Below are 8,402 nucleotides of genomic sequence, written 5' to 3'. Positions count from 1 at the left end.
TTGTTCCAGGTGATGATTACCTAGATGACTTGGGAAACGTGGGCCTGACAGATGCTTCAACCAAGTGGTTAAGTTAAAGAAAAACTGATAATAAGACCACCAGGCCATACTGAAACAAATTTGGCATTGACTTGTGTGTGAGTATTGGAATATTATAACTCAAATTTAACAAAAGCTGGCCCATTAGTAGCTCAGTGGAAAGTACCAGGCTAGTTGTAGGGGGTCCTGACTTCAAACCCCTGGATCCTGGCTGCTACAAATTATTCTCTTGTCACACTTATTTGAAAGGAAGACTACCACCATAAAAATATATCACCATAAATAATAAGTATTGAATACTGATAAATGATAACTATTGTATTTGGTGTTGTTAGTTTCCTTCTTCAGTAATAGAAATCATATGAGAAAGTGTATTTTTCAAGCAAAATATTCGTCGACATCAAAAATGCCCTCCTGTGATTTGGACACACCTGAACCAGTACCTGAAGATGTAACATCCTCTTACACAGTACACACCAGCTTCACAGTTCTTCCCAACATGCTGCTCACCCTTCATCACAAACACAAGTCAAAAAGGGTATTATGATTTTAACGTATATAATTCAAAAGCCAAAGCATTTTTTTTGAAGAGTTTTGTTGTATTCAGCCACAGAAAATGGATGGGCAGAAGTGATGGAATTTTTATTACCTATATAGCTGACTGATGTATTTTGTTTTGTAAAACTTAAAGTGTGCTGTTTTTATATTTTTATATTAATTCCAGTAGTTACTTTCACTCCGTCAACTTCAAACCTGCGAAACGGGACCAACCCATAGACAGCGAAGATCAAAAGGTGAGACTGCCCCCAACAAACCCCGAAACGACTTCTTGGCCAGTTCCCAATGCCAAAAAAGGAATGGAATGCACCGTGTAGTGCAGGATACAGCCTGGCATTAAACGTAGTTTTTGATAGTTTAATCATGTAAGTAAATTTAGATTTGTTTTAAAGGTTATAAACAAATATATGCTTAATCACTATTTGGTGACAATTTTTAAATCATGATTAAATGATTTTTTTGCCAAAATATCCAGTCAAAATTTTGTACAATTTTTGCACCTGCTTCTTACTTTAAAAAAACAAAATCATACCCATATATATATGTTTTTTTGAAATCAAAAATGAATGTTTTATGAATCAAGTGATACCAACTTTATATCGGCTTTTTAATCATCAACCAGGCCTTGGAGATTCTACTTCACAGATATATATATTATATTATGCCTGTATTCTAACTAGCATGTTTTTAGTAATTCTTTTTTATTGCAGTGCATACCTTTTTCAATGAGCAAAACGCGAATACGGCAAGAAAGTTGTAAGAGGCCATTGTTCTACACGCGCACCTGTGCTGTATGTAAATGGTGGAAAAGGAAAAGACCAGGTGAAAAAAAGTTAGAAACCATCGATGTGTACATAATCATTCTGGGGGTGCAAGATCAATGGAAAGTTTTCGCAGGTGTGAAGGGCATACAAAACAAATGTCAGAAAGATGGGGGACACCTGTTGAAATATTAGAGGGTGATGGGGACAATATCTTGATATCAAAGCTAAAGGAGTGAACTTTGGACTTGAGATGAAGAAAGCGTTTGGGACAAAAACCATGTCATCAAAATATAGGTAAAATTGTATGCTTTACATCATGAAAAGGGTGTCAAACTTAGCAAAAGTGGTAAAAAGCATTTACAGAAAATGTTTGAGATACTGTTTTGGCAAAAAATTCAAGGGGAAACAGATTATCTTGCAGACAATCTCTCTGCTTTAGTCCCACATCAATTTGGAGATCACTCGAAGTGTAAGTCTGATTTCTGTGGTTTTATGAGAAAAGCCTGACGAGACATATCGACACAGAAGTCTACCTTACAAGGCAGCATTAAAAGACAGTGCTCTTCGTGAACGTCTAGAGGTTACTTCTCAAACCAATTATTTTGCGCAATCTGTTCAATATGCTGATCTTGGCTCATCACAACAGTGCGAACACACCAACAAGGAGGTAAACTCTCAGGGCTTCCGAAATCCCATCATTATGGTGCTTCAGAATCCCTTGACTTTCGTGTGCAAGCCACCTCTGAACATGTCCGGCAAAATTTACTACATATGTTTTCATAAAACTGTATTGATTGAAGAAATGCCTCTTTAATTTCCTGGATTTTATTTCCCAATATCTAAAACAGTTGTTTTCGAGTTATTGATACTTTTTTTTCTGTTTTATTTTGTTTTATTTTTGCAATGATGTTTAAGATTTTTCTACAGAGTTTGAAATTTCTTTTGACATATTCCATCAGACTATATTTTGTTGCTGTCAGCAATTGAAGGTAATGCTATTTTTTACATGCATCATATTGCTTTTTTGAAGCTGTATGTCTCGTGTGTTTGACAAAATTTAGGATAATGGTAATTATTGATAATATCACAAGTTGTAAAAAAGATCATGTGTGTATACTTTTGAAATTTCAGGAATTAGCTTAGAGGAAAATGTAGACATAGAGCACATCCCAGAGGCTGTTCCAAAGGGTCAATTTAAAAAAGCTGGATCCAAACGGTCGACAGTTGACAAACATCACATTTGACTTGGAAACTACAGGTCTAAGTAAGTAAAAAATCAAACCATTACACAAAATTACTTTTCTACCAACAATTAAATTACTCAATTTCATAGTTTTTTACAAAAAAAAAAAAATATATATATATATATTTTTCTACTATTATTCTCTTCAATGGTTGTTGGTCTCTCTTTTATATTGTTACGAAAGTAAAAGTAAACAAATCTACACATTGTAGAGGTGACTTAGTCTGGTTATATAATCCAGCTAGGCAATGTAGGTAAATGCCAGAAATTACATAAATTTATGGCATGGACCATATACCGTGACTGAAGTTCTGAATGATGTCATATATTTTTTTTTGTTTTTTTTATATCCGTATTCATGAGACACCTCGGTCAAAGCCTAAGGTAGTCCATCACGATCATTTCAAATCCTACCAAGGTGACACAGCAAAACATGGGTTGAAATTTAAAAAAAATGTTGAGTTGAACAATGTTGATGTTCTTGGTTGTGTTTGAAGTTTTTGTCTGAATAAACATGTCGTTATAAAACAGTAATTATAACTCAATATAATTACAATTACCTGAAACAGGTGGTGAATACATGCTATTGAAGTTCAAATGAATTTGATTTTAAAATATTATGTGAAGGAACTTCATACAAGTGGCTAGTGGCTAGGTGGTGAATACATGCTATTGAAGTTCAAATGAATTTGATTTGAAATATGATGTGAAGGAACTTCCACAAGTTTAATTGACAAAAAAACAGTATCCAATTCTAAAGCAAAAATATTATTGCTGAATTATTTAACACAATAATTGTACTTGTGGTACAGATACTAATATGTTGTTGCATCTTATAATGATAATTGGACAGAAACTTTAATTTGTCGAAAGCTATAATTATGGAAAATGATATTCCATAAGCATTACTTAGAATGTACATTGAATAAAAAGTTATGTTATACTCCCATACAATAGTAAGAATATTCCTATTCCTAAGTCTTATGGAAATATTAAGTTCATCTTCATCATCTTCCAGATGAAGCCTCAAATACACTTTGTGCCGTGTTTTAAGACTTTTTCAAAGATGGGGACCATCGCCAGGCGAGCATCATCATTGAGCAGACATTCCCATGCTAGGATTACATGTGTCCGGTGTGCCAGCGCACCTTCAATAGACCAAATGCCAGCCATGAGGGTTGCCGTAACGGTGTTAAGCCGAGTAATTTGATTCTATTATTGCCGCCAGACTGGAAAGCAAGGGGCGGAGGCGACTGCCATTCTTGATGAATTTAGGAGGAGGATACCTTCATTAGTGGAGAGAGTGGAGTGAGGAAGGAACTGCCACCCACATCAGCCGTCTAGAGGAACCAGGGTGCACCACCCAGCAAAAAGCGGGCCAGACATGATGACCTCCAGGACATCAATGAGGACCCTTCAGACGAACTAGCCTTCCTTGTTAATGGGACACCGAGGCAGTATCACAGTACGTATCAGTGCCAGAGAGCCCTAGGACCGAGTGAGGCCAACTACATTCAAGACCAGTGATGTCACTAGTGATGATGAATTCCATGTAATATAGGATTAAGGTGGTACTAAATTCAGAACCTCCATGGCAATACCCCCTAGACTGTGGGTAAGGCGAGTGTTTTTTCCAAACCGATTTGTTGTTACGCAAGTAAAACCCATTATTTCGTTAGATAGGACCCCATTACATATTAGGCACAATTTGTAAAATTTTTTTACGGTATGGAGGAGAATATTAGGGCCTGTCCTTCTCCCTTAAACAGTAAAGGAGATAAGTAGAATTTGAACAGTTGAATCAGATTTTTGATAGGTTGTACAACTTGATGTGACTGAGTATCAGGGGAGAAGAAGCCTATGAATATGTTACATTAAGATTACAATAGGGACATGTTGTGCATTCTTTTAGGGAAATTTTAGAGTTAAGAGTCTAGGCAGTATTAATATAGTGAGGATTGGGTCGGGGGCCCTAATTAGTATAATGAAACAGGTTTAAAGCACATTTATAAGGTACTCTGTATATTCTAATCAACATAACATACCTGTTACTAATAAATTTATTTATTTTTCATGTTTTTCATATATAAAGGCATTGTTCTATATTGTTATTGCTATCAGGAATAGACAGATCCTGTATTATATAAAATCTGTTTTTTTTAAACAAGGATTATTTTGTTGTTTGTGAGTTTATTATTATTCTCCACAAGTTATTGAAGATTATCAATATTTATCTATTGTTAATGAGATACAACCCTGTGAATATTTTTAATATCCCATTTAGTATTGAAATACTACTGAAATTAATAATAGAGTGTATTATTGTCATTGTTATACAGTTAATAAATATAGTTGTCATTGTTACTTATGTTGCTAAATAATATCTAAAGAATCAATGTTTTTATTGATACTCATACATATTTGTGAAATGTATGCCATTGTATTGTTGAATGAGAATTGAAGTGGTCAAAGTAATAATTTCTTTGCATAAATAAAATACACTTCAATTTTCTTTATGTCCCATCATTACTTGACATTCATGGGTTATATTGTTGATGTAATTACTATTTATATTCTCTGTCAATTTTCAAGCATATTAATGTATTTGTGTTTGAAAGGCATTGTAATGTAATTCAGGAGTTTTACCATAAACTTATTCTGATGTACATCAAACATGTTGTCATTTTAAATGAAAATGTTAGGGCATAATTTTCTCCATTTGTAGTAATTTAACATTTTTATTTGGAGACCCAATATTGACTAGGAGGAGGGACAGTGTTACGAAAATATGTTATCTGCGTTATCTAGGTCAGATTATTTGCAATCGGCTGTGTCAGTTACGATTGCCGTTTAAATGTATTATTTATAAATCTTTGGCTCTATTTACTAGAATAATATACCTGAGATAACTTTATCTTTATCATCGTAATAGTCGTTAACACATATTTACATCTATGTATCCAGTAATGCTGTCGAGTAGTAATTTAATACGCCCTCTCCTGGGCGCTGACACCATTGTTTATGATTTGTAATACAAAATATATATAGATAGATACGTAGGCCCTTATTGGTTATTGTCTCCATCAGCTTTTATGTCGCGTTACGTCATTGGTCGGTCCGTCGCTACGCTGTATCCTCGATGCGCATGTGTGTATCGAGGCTCCAGCGAGTTTTCCTCCATCCATTCATCTGTGAAGCTGGTATTTTCGTAGCTCCAGATACAAGGTAATTTTACCATACTGGTAACTCCAAATTTATTTATTATTCAAAGGCACCAGGCACGTTAGTAAAACCGATAATTCATATCTGAAACATTTTTATTACTAAGTTATAAAATATTATTAGTGCGTCTGCTAGGGGTTGCCCGAGTAGCCCCGAGGAGAGCCCCCCCGAGCTCTGCCCCAATCAGGTGCCCCGAATTGGGGTGACGTAACCCCAAGCATTCTTGGGGAAACCCCGACCAGTGAGGTTAGTTGATGTACTCGACTGTTTGTAAAATCATTTACTTATCATATTTGTATTAATTTTATATATGTTTAATAAATGTGAGGTTGAATTTATTACAACTCTTTGTTGTTCATTCGCGGGATCCGTCTACCTGGGACGAGGAAATTACTTTGTTTACACCCCGAATGTTTACTTTCCTCCTCCCAGAACGACATATCTTATTCGAACTCTTTTATTGTCTGCGACGCCTCAATAGGTCTTTTAGACCCCTATTACGCAGCAATATAGATCTTTGTATCTATTGTTTTTTTATCCTTTTATCATTTCAGTACGAGGACAGACCATGCCTCAAATTACCCAGATTGTTGCCCATGTAGTAGACACTGGGAGGGTTTACAACAGCTACATCTTACCTACTATACCTATCGAAGAGGAGGCCTCCAAAGTGACAGGAATATCTATCAACAGCAATGGTGAACTTATCGCTAATGAGAACAAGAAGGATACATTTTCTATAGCTGATGGTCTTCAGAATTTCTGCGAATTTTCTTGAAAAGTACCAAAATCCAATACTTATTGCTCATAATGGTCGAAGATTTGACTTTCCTGTTATTGTTAATGCAGCCAAAAAAGGTCAATAAATTGGATCAGCTTTTGTCAAGGCACATTTGGTTGTATTTGACTCTATCGGTGTTTTCCGAAAAAGTCGTTCCCCTGACAATCAAATTACAAACAAGAAAGCCTAGCCAAATCACTATTGGAGAAAGTTTACAGTTATGGTGCACATGACGCCTGCGAGGATGTAAAAGTTTATCAGATTTACTCCATAGAAAAGAAGTTTTTCTCTCTGCTTGCTGTGTGTAGGGCTTTCATGTTTGCACGAGAAAAAGTCTAAAAACATTCGCTCCTTGGAAGTTTTAATTTCACAAGGAATTCTTAAACGTCCAACTGTTGAAAATGTGGCTGGATCTGGATTGACACTTCAACATTTAATGACCATTTATAAAGAAATGGGGAAGATGGACTCGGGTCAACTTTTACACAGGAAAAAGTTGATCAAACCGAGGGTCACCAGTTCCATAAAAGTGTTAGACGAGTCGCTGCCCAAAATGGTGGAATTTTTTAAAAGAGTGTTTCTACTACTGTCTAATTTCTTATCTATTGTGAAAATCACAGACCTGCTTTCAGTGTACCTGACCAGGATCACCAATTTTGAGTACAAATACTGCTTTATGTTATCCGAATGTTTAAATTTTGCACAAAAATATGAAGTAGAGAACATGATTTTGTGTGTCACCGGGTATTAATACAGGTGTTGTAATTTTTGCAATTTTTTAAGGGGGATAACTCTTGATCATTCACAAAAATATAGCTTTAATATCATATAATTCCTCTGTATTGACTTATTTATATTCATATACTTATGGTATGCATTGTGCATTTTATGTATGCATTATCTAATGCGTAGAGTGAAAACAAAGGTCTTAATGGCTGAATGGACATAAATGGATATGTTGGCGGATAATACCAGATACAACTTTCGAACGCAAGTTTACAGAAAATCAATGGATAGAATTATGTATAATTGGTTTCAAATCATTAATTACATCTTCCCCAATGTTTCTGTGTTGTTTATTAAAAAAAAATATTATTATTTTTTTACCAACTTTGGTTCCATGTTGTGTTAACCGCAAAGGGAGATAATCGGGTGAAATATTGTAATAAATTCCCAAAAACCAGTCATGGAAGAATTTTTTTATATAAATCATCTTCAAGAGTTAATTACTAAATTATGTTTACATTTTTCAAAAAAAAATTGTGATTTTTCTGTCAAAAATAACTCTAATTTTACCATTGGTTGACCTTGACCTCTTCCACAGTGATTATCTCTCTTAGTTCGACCCAAAACTAAGGTAGCAAACAACAGAAGCCATGGGGGATTTTTTTATTTAGCAGGCAATCTCTGTATAAATGGATGCATAAAAAAAATAAAAATAGATATAGCCTAAAATTGGTGCACTGAATGTGATTGGTTTAATACAGGCTTCATAGTCCAGAAATTGTTTTTGGTGAAAAATGGGTTTGAGATTAAGATTTAGCGGTTAATGCGTAAGTGGCTCTATAGGAGATTTCAGAAAAGATGGCGTGACGTCACAGAAAGTTTACATCCGGGCCCTCAAAGGTACAAACACAGTATGGCGACTAATAAAAACAATAACAGATACGTACATCCCTGCTACACAATCGATACGTTGACAAAGGTATACACTTTCATACTTGCAAATTCTGATTTTAGAATGATTTCTGATTGTTTCAAAGGTTGACAGACATTTATATTTTTATATTTACAA

General features: G+C 34.8%; 1 pseudogene; it reads left to right on the top strand.

Annotated features, from left to right (window-relative positions):
• The first annotated feature begins 1,981 nt into the window (after positions 1 to 1,981).
• LOC138313847 (uncharacterized) lies at positions 1,982 to 7,595 on the top strand (annotated as a pseudogene).
• The last annotated feature ends 807 nt before the right edge of the window (positions 7,596 to 8,402 follow it).

The sequence above is a fragment of the Argopecten irradians genome, unplaced genomic scaffold (assembly GCF_041381155.1).
Source record: "Argopecten irradians isolate NY unplaced genomic scaffold, Ai_NY scaffold_0980, whole genome shotgun sequence".
NCBI lineage: Eukaryota > Metazoa > Mollusca > Bivalvia > Pectinida > Pectinidae > Argopecten > Argopecten irradians.
This window is presented reverse-complemented; position numbering and strand designations above follow the sequence as displayed.